An 8,424-nucleotide genomic window follows, 5' to 3' on the forward strand; every position below is an offset into this window, starting at 1 on the left:
AGTTTTGAACACCTGGGCATCTTTTACGTGCGCCGAAATCTCGGCACACTGGAGTTTTCGCTTTTAGCTTTGACGTCCTTCTTGTCAAGGTTTCTTGTCGCGATGTTGACTAGTTCAATATCCTCATCGAATAAGCTCGAAATTTCAGCGAACACGCTATAGGACGAGAACAAATGTACGGTTGGAAAAGGACTGCATGTGTAGCACAGCTCCCTAACAACACTTTTTTTTTTGTAAGCTGTATGGATTACTTTTTGCTCTTGAATTCCTGTAGTCAGCGGGAACGTTGGGGTTTTTTTCGAGAGCCGCTTTCAAGGCAGTAAATATTTGGATTCCAGGGTTATTTTTAATATTTATTAGTAAATAATATTCATTAATATTTGGAGCACCATTTAGGTATACGCTCTTTGTTGCTGGTTTTCCTTTCTGTGTAATGTCTGCTTCATTCGACTGTGAAATGTGCGTTGTAGCTGCTTACCTTGCGGTTATGTAGCTGCAATCTTTAATTTCTTTGCCATTACATCATTCAGAAAGTGTTACGAACCAAATAACAAGCAGTAGGACTTCATTGTGGTTCTTGAACTTCATGGGTATCAATGACAAAGAGATAGCGGCAACACAAAGTCAACTTGTACAAGAGACTTTCATTTATCGTTCGTTTTCTGGTAAAATCATCTGTATTAAATGTAATGTGAAAAAATTATGGGTACTTATTCTTTGAGCAAGAAGCTGCAGCGAGGACATTGCTCATTTGCCACGTCCTTTTTTCAGGTTAATCAATGGAGATATTTCTGTGTGCAAACATGGTGGAACGTGATGCGAGAAGATTGTAATGATAATTTTAATTACCGAAAACCTTTCTTCGATGCAGATGGCGATAGCAGCTTGGTGCTCTAGTCGGAAACGCACCTTAGAGCGGGTGCTGAAAGGCAAAAACAAAGGGGGAACACTGGGCACAGAGCTCTCGGGTCAGCAATTCTACGACGGTGAGCCTTTTTCCCGAAAACATCGCTGTGCTTGATATTAGCGCACATCCATCCGTGTAGCTCCCTGCCACCAGATATGTCAGACGGTCTCAAAGGCTTAACTAAAGGCAAGTGCAACGAGTGCTATATCGCCCCCGCTTTACATGTTGAAGCATGACGTCTTTCGCAGAGATACTGTTCCAAAACCGACTTTTTATGGTACAATAGCTTGAAGATTGCTTGTATCCATGAAGTTGGGACAAGGCCACATGCTCGATACGTTTTCCTGCACGGAAAGTAACCAAGATGGGTCATACGTTGTCGAGCGGGAGTTTCTTCCCGTGTTTATGCACGAGAGCGATCGTAATTTCCCGCCACGCGGAACCAAGTAAAAATATTTGCCGATTCATTTCGCCACCAACAGCCGGTAAGCCCGCAAACTAATAAATGTCTGGATTCATTTCAATAGATAATTCTTTCGAATCGTAAGTTCAACTACCATTGTGGGGTTTCTAAAGAGACTGTAACGGCCAAGTATAAGCTTGTTAGGGGCGGAGCTCTTTATGCGCTTTGGCGGTTGGCGTCTCCTGTTGTCGTCGTAATCGCCGTCTCATGTAGTCACGGTACTAAAACACCGGGACACTCGTTTACGCCTGCGCTAGAGAGCTTCGTGCTTCAATGGCACGAGACTTTTACACCAAAGCTGTATACCTCGACCCCCCAACGGTTTCATTTCCGTTGGCAAAACCACCAAGTCGCCAAGAATACGCTTACAGACTGCATGATTCGTCCCTCCCCAGGTTTACACGTTAGTGGAGATGGCGTGGGATATATTTTTTTTTATTTTTCTTTGGAACAAGTCTTCAGCAACTCACTCAATTCCGTTCTGGCTCCAGAGGACACTCTGTTCACTGAAAGGAAAATACTGGAACAAAAATGTCAAATTTTGCGCCACACAACGTGTGGACTAGCGTAATACAATAGCTAATACGCAGTGTTAGCAATGCGTTAACTCTATGTCAGCATTCGATTGCTGAAATAAAACGGAACCAGCGGCCCCGCTGTAAATACGCAGGCATGTTACTCAGCCGTTGCTTAGATCGACGGCCGCCAATGGCGAAAACATGTCCTGTTCATTCCATGAGGCCTGGCCAAGAAAGCGGCAGGTGAGTAGCCATTGTTTCATCTGTTTCATCGGTGCAAAGCAAGTGTATTTCGATATTTTGCATTCCAGAATATTTCTCAGGTTCGCCTGCAACACTTTCACTCTTTTTTTCATTCCTGGGAGCCCTTCGATAGATATAGTGTCGTCAGCAGAGACGGCATGATTTCCTCGTCCTAGCAGGTACCGATACCTGTTTTAATTCTGCTGTGCTTTAGTTGCGACTTTATCTAAAGCGAATATCGGATGCATTCATTGCTTCAACAGAAAGGAAGCCTGCCAAGAGTCGCAATATCAGTTCAGTGGCGTCGCTCAAGTACGGAAACAATGCCATCTAAAAGAAAAAAGAAAGAAAAAGAAATGGTTGAGTCAGCATTTAGGTGATTCGATGGACGAAAGCAGTGCAATCTGGCTTGTGCCCTATTTACTGGAAAACTGCGCAAGAAAGCAAACACTCCGCTAGAAGAAATTGACGGCACGGTGCTCGTGTCGTCCATTTGTTCTTACGAAGTGTTTGTTTTTGCGCATTCTTTACGATGAAGTTATACCAACTCCCTCAGTTTACTGGTCTTCAAAGGAATACTTCGCGGCCACTTAATCCAATACTGGGCGTGCCCATTGATTGCTTCCAGAAAGCATTTCGTATTTAGCGACTTTATTAGATGCGAAGCATGTCATGCTCTGGGCTGCGTCCCTCCCTCCCTAGTTGTCGTTGTCCGCCGTCCGCACTCTACTGCACATGCGCGTCTCTTCAGCCCCGTCAGCGTTTGGTCTGACGTCAGCGCAGCCCACTATAAAAAGAAACAGTTAGGCGGCGCCCGGTTTTAATCCCACGACTCTCTGGCCGCAATTGGATTGGAGGTACAGCCATGATCAAAAGTTTACGGACCATGAAAATGGCAATTTTAGGTTATTTCTGTTCCTATAGCAGCCCGACAAACTGCCGAACGCGTGCGAGATGTCGTATAAGTACTGAACTAATGAAAAATACCGCATATAGTACTCTGGGCTGCCGTGCGGCAGAGGAATAACTCAAAATTGCTGCTTTCATGGTCCATAAACTTCTGCTCTTGGGTGTACGTGGCGATCTTCCCACTGCGCTACAAACCGAGACGAGAGCATGTGCTACGAACGCGCCTTATGTCCTCCACTCATTCAAACTACGTCGAGAAGCTACTGATACAACGGAGGCACGCGAAGCTGAACGCCAACGGAAACAACGAACTGAAAACTAATGGAAACTTGAGTCGACCCCATGGCTGCATCGCCTACTACTCAGGGTTCCCCTAAGGGAAGAGCGTGTAATTTTTCCTTGTTCCCCATCCCGCAGAGTAGCATGTGGCGACACGTCGGCCGCGTTCTCTGCTCTCTCTCTCTCTCTCTCTCTCTCTCTCTCTCTCTCTCTCTCTCTCTCTCTCTCTCTCTCTCTCTCTCTCTCTCTCTCTCTCTCTCTCTCTCTCTCTCTCTCTCTCGTATTTGCAACAGAAATTCTCAAAAGGAATGTGGCAGGGCAAATTCAACGCGATTAGCATTCTTGATCTATTTCACCTTCGTTGGTTTGTCTGTCTGACCTATTACGTCTAGCCATCTACACGGGAAGCACAGGCGCAAGTAGAGAGGGGAACACTTTGGCGTGGACGTGTGGTGGGAGCTATGAGAGAGGTATGGAGGGTCAACTGAATTCCGTTACTGAATTCCGTCTGTCACAACCTCGATTTCTCTCTGAGTACCGACCACACCGCAGCAAATGAAGCGATCGCCCCCAACCGCCGCGCTTAGAGGCGTCGCTGTAGGGTAACCCGATGCCACGAATCCAGACATGCGCGTGTGGTAGCTGGTATTCGTCGTCCCTACTTAAACATACGAGGTACAGGGCTTATTACTTGCAGAGGTCATAGTGGGAACGTCCCCCATCAATTGCCTACTACGACGAGTACAACGCTAGTATTACTTAAGTAAATAATCATAGTCCACAGAATGGGTTGTGTCTCTGCGGTGACCCCTCTGTAACTGCTCCGCCACTTAGTTGGATGAACTGTGTTGTTGGGCGAGTTTGGGCATTGCAGATACAAAGAAGGAAGGAAGAAAGAAATGGACGGAAGAAGGAATAGTCTGCCGGGACGTCGTTTGCTCCATTGGCTCTACCAAGGAGAGCTTCGTGAATGTAAGAATTGTAGCTTTTTTTCTGTTCGCGTGTGCGGTATTTTAAAGAAAGTGGCTATATTTAGCGTATGGACATAGCAACATATTGCCATCAAAAAAAGACCAGAAAGAAATAGACAGGACAATCGTTTCTTTCTTCGTCCCTGTCTGTTTTTTTGCTGGCAATATGATTCTAAGTCAACAACAACTAGCCCAACTTTCAGCCTTAGCGAATGGACAATACGTCCGTCATAAGTAGCAAAACTATATTTGTTTAAGAAGTAAACTTGGCAGGACTTATGCGCTGCAACGCAGCCACAGAACCAGCTGCTTCGTGAAGACGAGCACTCAGCCTAAATCACCACTATACCCGGGATTGGTGTCACTAGCACGGCCTAATTCATAATTTACCTTTATTGCAATTACATGCCTGCACCAAATTAACTAATTTTGGTCGCTTCAGCGCATCACTTTTATCAATACAATGCACCACTACAGTGTGTTTCGTTTATCTGTATAAAAACTATTTCGGGCAACTCGGTTACATTACATTGGAGACACCTGTCTATTTTTCGCGCAAATTTTTTTTTTTCCTGAAATACTCATGGCATGTAATAATAACTAGCCTATCCCAAGTCCACGATTAATTTCAACTGCGTAATTTTCTTCCATTAGGACAAAAGTTGTTTTTTGCGTATTGCGGGGCCAGCCCGCAGGTGCAGTTTTCCGGCTCATCGTAACTCTTGCAGAAATTATTACTTTGAGGTGAGTCACTTCAATGCCACGTATTTGACACGGGTAACATGTAGGGCGAAAGCTTGCTTTGGAAGTAGTTTCAAGATAAGCACGTGGCTATAGCAGGTTACACAGGCATACAAGCTACCCCATTGAAATGTATGGGCTGTAACACTTGACAACCAACAACACAAAAATGATCTACAGTTCTGCAAAATATTCTACGGTGTTAATGCCCAGGTCGACTCCTTGCTCAAAATGTCACTTACCCGGACTTGTTTTACTCGGTTCTTGAGCGATCGGCATTTACAGAGAGACAGCTTAGGATACAAACACGTCACATTATCGTTAAAGTTGTGGCAGGGGCCCGTGTAACGTATTTGAGTTCGGAAGTTAGACGGACTTCAGTTTCTCCTCAATCATAAGAAGCTGGAAACGCTTTTCTGCCGCTTCTTGAGCATCTCTTATTCCGTTGATTACCTAAAATGGTCAGAAGCCTCTCGCCATGCGTAATCCAAACGTCCCTTGTACGTATTGGGGGAAAAAGCCGACTTTACACAAAATAATCAACACCTGTTTCCGAATACATTTCAGCCCGTTTTATTGACAGAGTGACCCGTAACATTTAAAGCGAGTCGTCACATCAGCTGTTGAAGGCATCCGACTGCGAAGGAAAAAAAACAACTCTGTACCCCAGCCTAAATAAGACGTGCCTTTTTATTCTTGCCAAACGCGTGTTTTCTGGCGACGAAGTGAGTCATGGCATTTCATTGCCACAACAGTAAACAACGCTTTGTCCCTCAGGAAACGCGCGGAACAGAAATTCATGGGCGATCATTTCGATGGATGGGGAATACTATGGAAGCGTGATTCTGGTTGTGTTACAGGTTTGTGCTTATAAACTCAATTCCCACCTCCCTCCTTTGCTCAAAAAGAACGCTTCGAACATTTGTTATTTCTAAGGGACTGAAATAAAAGCACGAGAGCCTCAATACTTTTGTTTCAGAGCACCACTCATTTCCAGCTAATCTTACTATCCTTTCCTCCTCGTCATTGTGTATGTGTCTCTGCGTGCGCGCGCGCACACACCTGTTACAGGTGCGCTTGTTAGAGGAGCGCACCGGCTCAGGCCTGAAAGAAAGCCCGGACCCGACCGCTCCGTTCTTTTATTGCCGAGCACTTTAGGGGCTCGCCTTGTCGTCGTAGCTCGCTCGCGCGAACTCTCACCAGATGCGCGACGACCACCACCTCCCTCGTCTCAACGGCTGGGGCGGACTGCGAAGACTGTGAAAGGTGTGGTGCAGTGAACGCCGACACAGGCGAGCGAGACGACGAAGAAAACGATCCAATACAAGAGTATGCAGAAGTGCTGGGGTGGTACAGGTACGGTCGTCGAACCATGCCCCCAACTCACCCTAAACTCACGCGAGAACAAGCTGTGCTTTATAGGCAGATACAGACGCGATCAGTGCTGACTCCGGCGCTCGCGCGCCACGTGTGCCCGGAAGTGTTCCGCAGCGACGTGTGCAGTGTGTGCAACAACTCTAAGGCGACCTTGACCCACATCTTGTGTAACTGTGAACTACACCCCACAGAAGTGGCAGCCTTCGCTGGACGGCTGCCAGAAGACATACAAAGAGCAGTGCATTCACACGAACTAGCAAATCAGCTACTGGCAGTCCAGCGGCTCGAGGAGGCTCTCTCCCGGCAAGCGCGGGAGACTGAGCCTGCGGGTGGTCGAGGGCACGCCCCCAACGGCCATCTGCGGGCTGGTCCAGCGTAGGCTGGGGAGGCAACATCACGAAGACGCCATAAACAAAGTCGGGTGGTGGGCGACCCTGCGTGGTCCCCCACCTCCGCAGGATATTTTCAATAAAGTTAATTTCTCTCTCTCTCTCTCTCTAGACCGAAGTATGGAGCCACACGGCGTTCCGTCGTAGCGGCTGTCGTCGTGGCGTAACCCAGAGGCTTCGAAAGCCAACCGGTTTATATAGTGGTAAGCGTTGAAAACTCGGGAACCGCTGGCGTCTGACATACATCTCCCCGATCTTTAGCGCACAGAAAACAATAGGTACATTTGAGGAAATATATACTTAATTAACAGGCAGCGCCCGCGTTCATTTAGTTAGGAATGCTCGTTGGGTTGGTTTTTACGATAGCAAACGAAAAAAAGTGGCAGTAGAACGCCGGCACGTTCGGGGGGAAAAGCAATCACAAAATGAACAGAACTCCTGCTGACGCAGTTTCAGGCAGGGTGCGCGCCAGCACTGCGAAGGCGGGAAATTTAAATTGCAATGGGTGGTAGCACTGAGGGGATAACGGCGCTGCAGCCCATTACGCCGAATCACTGCTCTGCACATCCGACAGCTTTTACATTGAGTTCAACGGCTTGAATTTTTCGTATGCAATGCGAAGTGAAGGCGCCTATCGCCATCTACTGCTTCGCTTGCAACACCAGCGAAATTATTTTAACCAAGTGCTACAGAGGGGCCGCCGTTCGGTTTTCGTGGCTTTGTGGTGGAGCCTTTGGTTCTTTTTAAAATTACCTCTGTTCGAGCTCCCCCAATCCTGCGTGTTTTTTTAGGGGCGAAGCTCCTCTTGCTTGGGCCCTGTCCCGTCCCTCGTTGCTGCCGTGTACATACCGCTGATGATGATTATGGCAGGATGCCCCTAGGGATTAGCCAACCAAAGATTGGATGAAGAGGTCAAAACGCTCAACGCGTTCGTTGCCACCCAACAAGGAGGAGAGGAAGAAGAGTTTGTCGTTCGTCGTCTGCAAGCTCAAGACACGTACCGGGGGTACGCGACACAAGACGATCTGCAGAAAGCGACGGCCAAGGTGGCTAAAATGCCACACACCGAATTTGCCAACTTACCCATGGAGATTCTCATCGTCCCAAACAAGCCCTACATGATCACCACAAACATCGACGTCGTCAACGGGCTTGTCAACGGAGCGGTGGGAAGTCTCAAGCTTTGCGAGCGAGGAGTGGTGGTCTTTTCGAACCCACGACTATCTGGCCGTGACGGGAGGTACATGACGCTCTTCCCACCGCGGTATAAACCGAGACGCGAGCATGGCTACGAACGCGCCGTAGGTCCTTCACTCATTTAGATGGTGCGCGCCGTCAAGAATACCTATAACAACGTGTCGAGTCTTAAATGATGTGTGGGAGAAGGTTTCACGGTTTTACTGATAAGCATTTTAGCTTCGCCCCTCTCATCATCATTCACTTCGTTGAGATGGCGGGATTTTTTTTTTCTTTTTGAGGTCAAGAAGTTTTCTATAGAAGATCTGTCTTGTCAAGCCCAGTTGATTGTATAGCCGGGCCGGGCCGTGCATGCGCATTCAATGTCATAGGGGAAGGGGGGGGGGGGGGGTGGGGGCAAGGACGCGTTGCGTGTTCTTGGGGAACGTTT

Source organism: Haemaphysalis longicornis, unplaced genomic scaffold (assembly GCF_048455015.1).
Source record: "Haemaphysalis longicornis isolate Haplotype H1 unplaced genomic scaffold, Haemaphysalis longicornis Haplotype H1 scaffold_10, whole genome shotgun sequence".
NCBI classification, from domain to species: Eukaryota; Metazoa; Arthropoda; class Arachnida; order Ixodida; family Ixodidae; genus Haemaphysalis; species Haemaphysalis longicornis.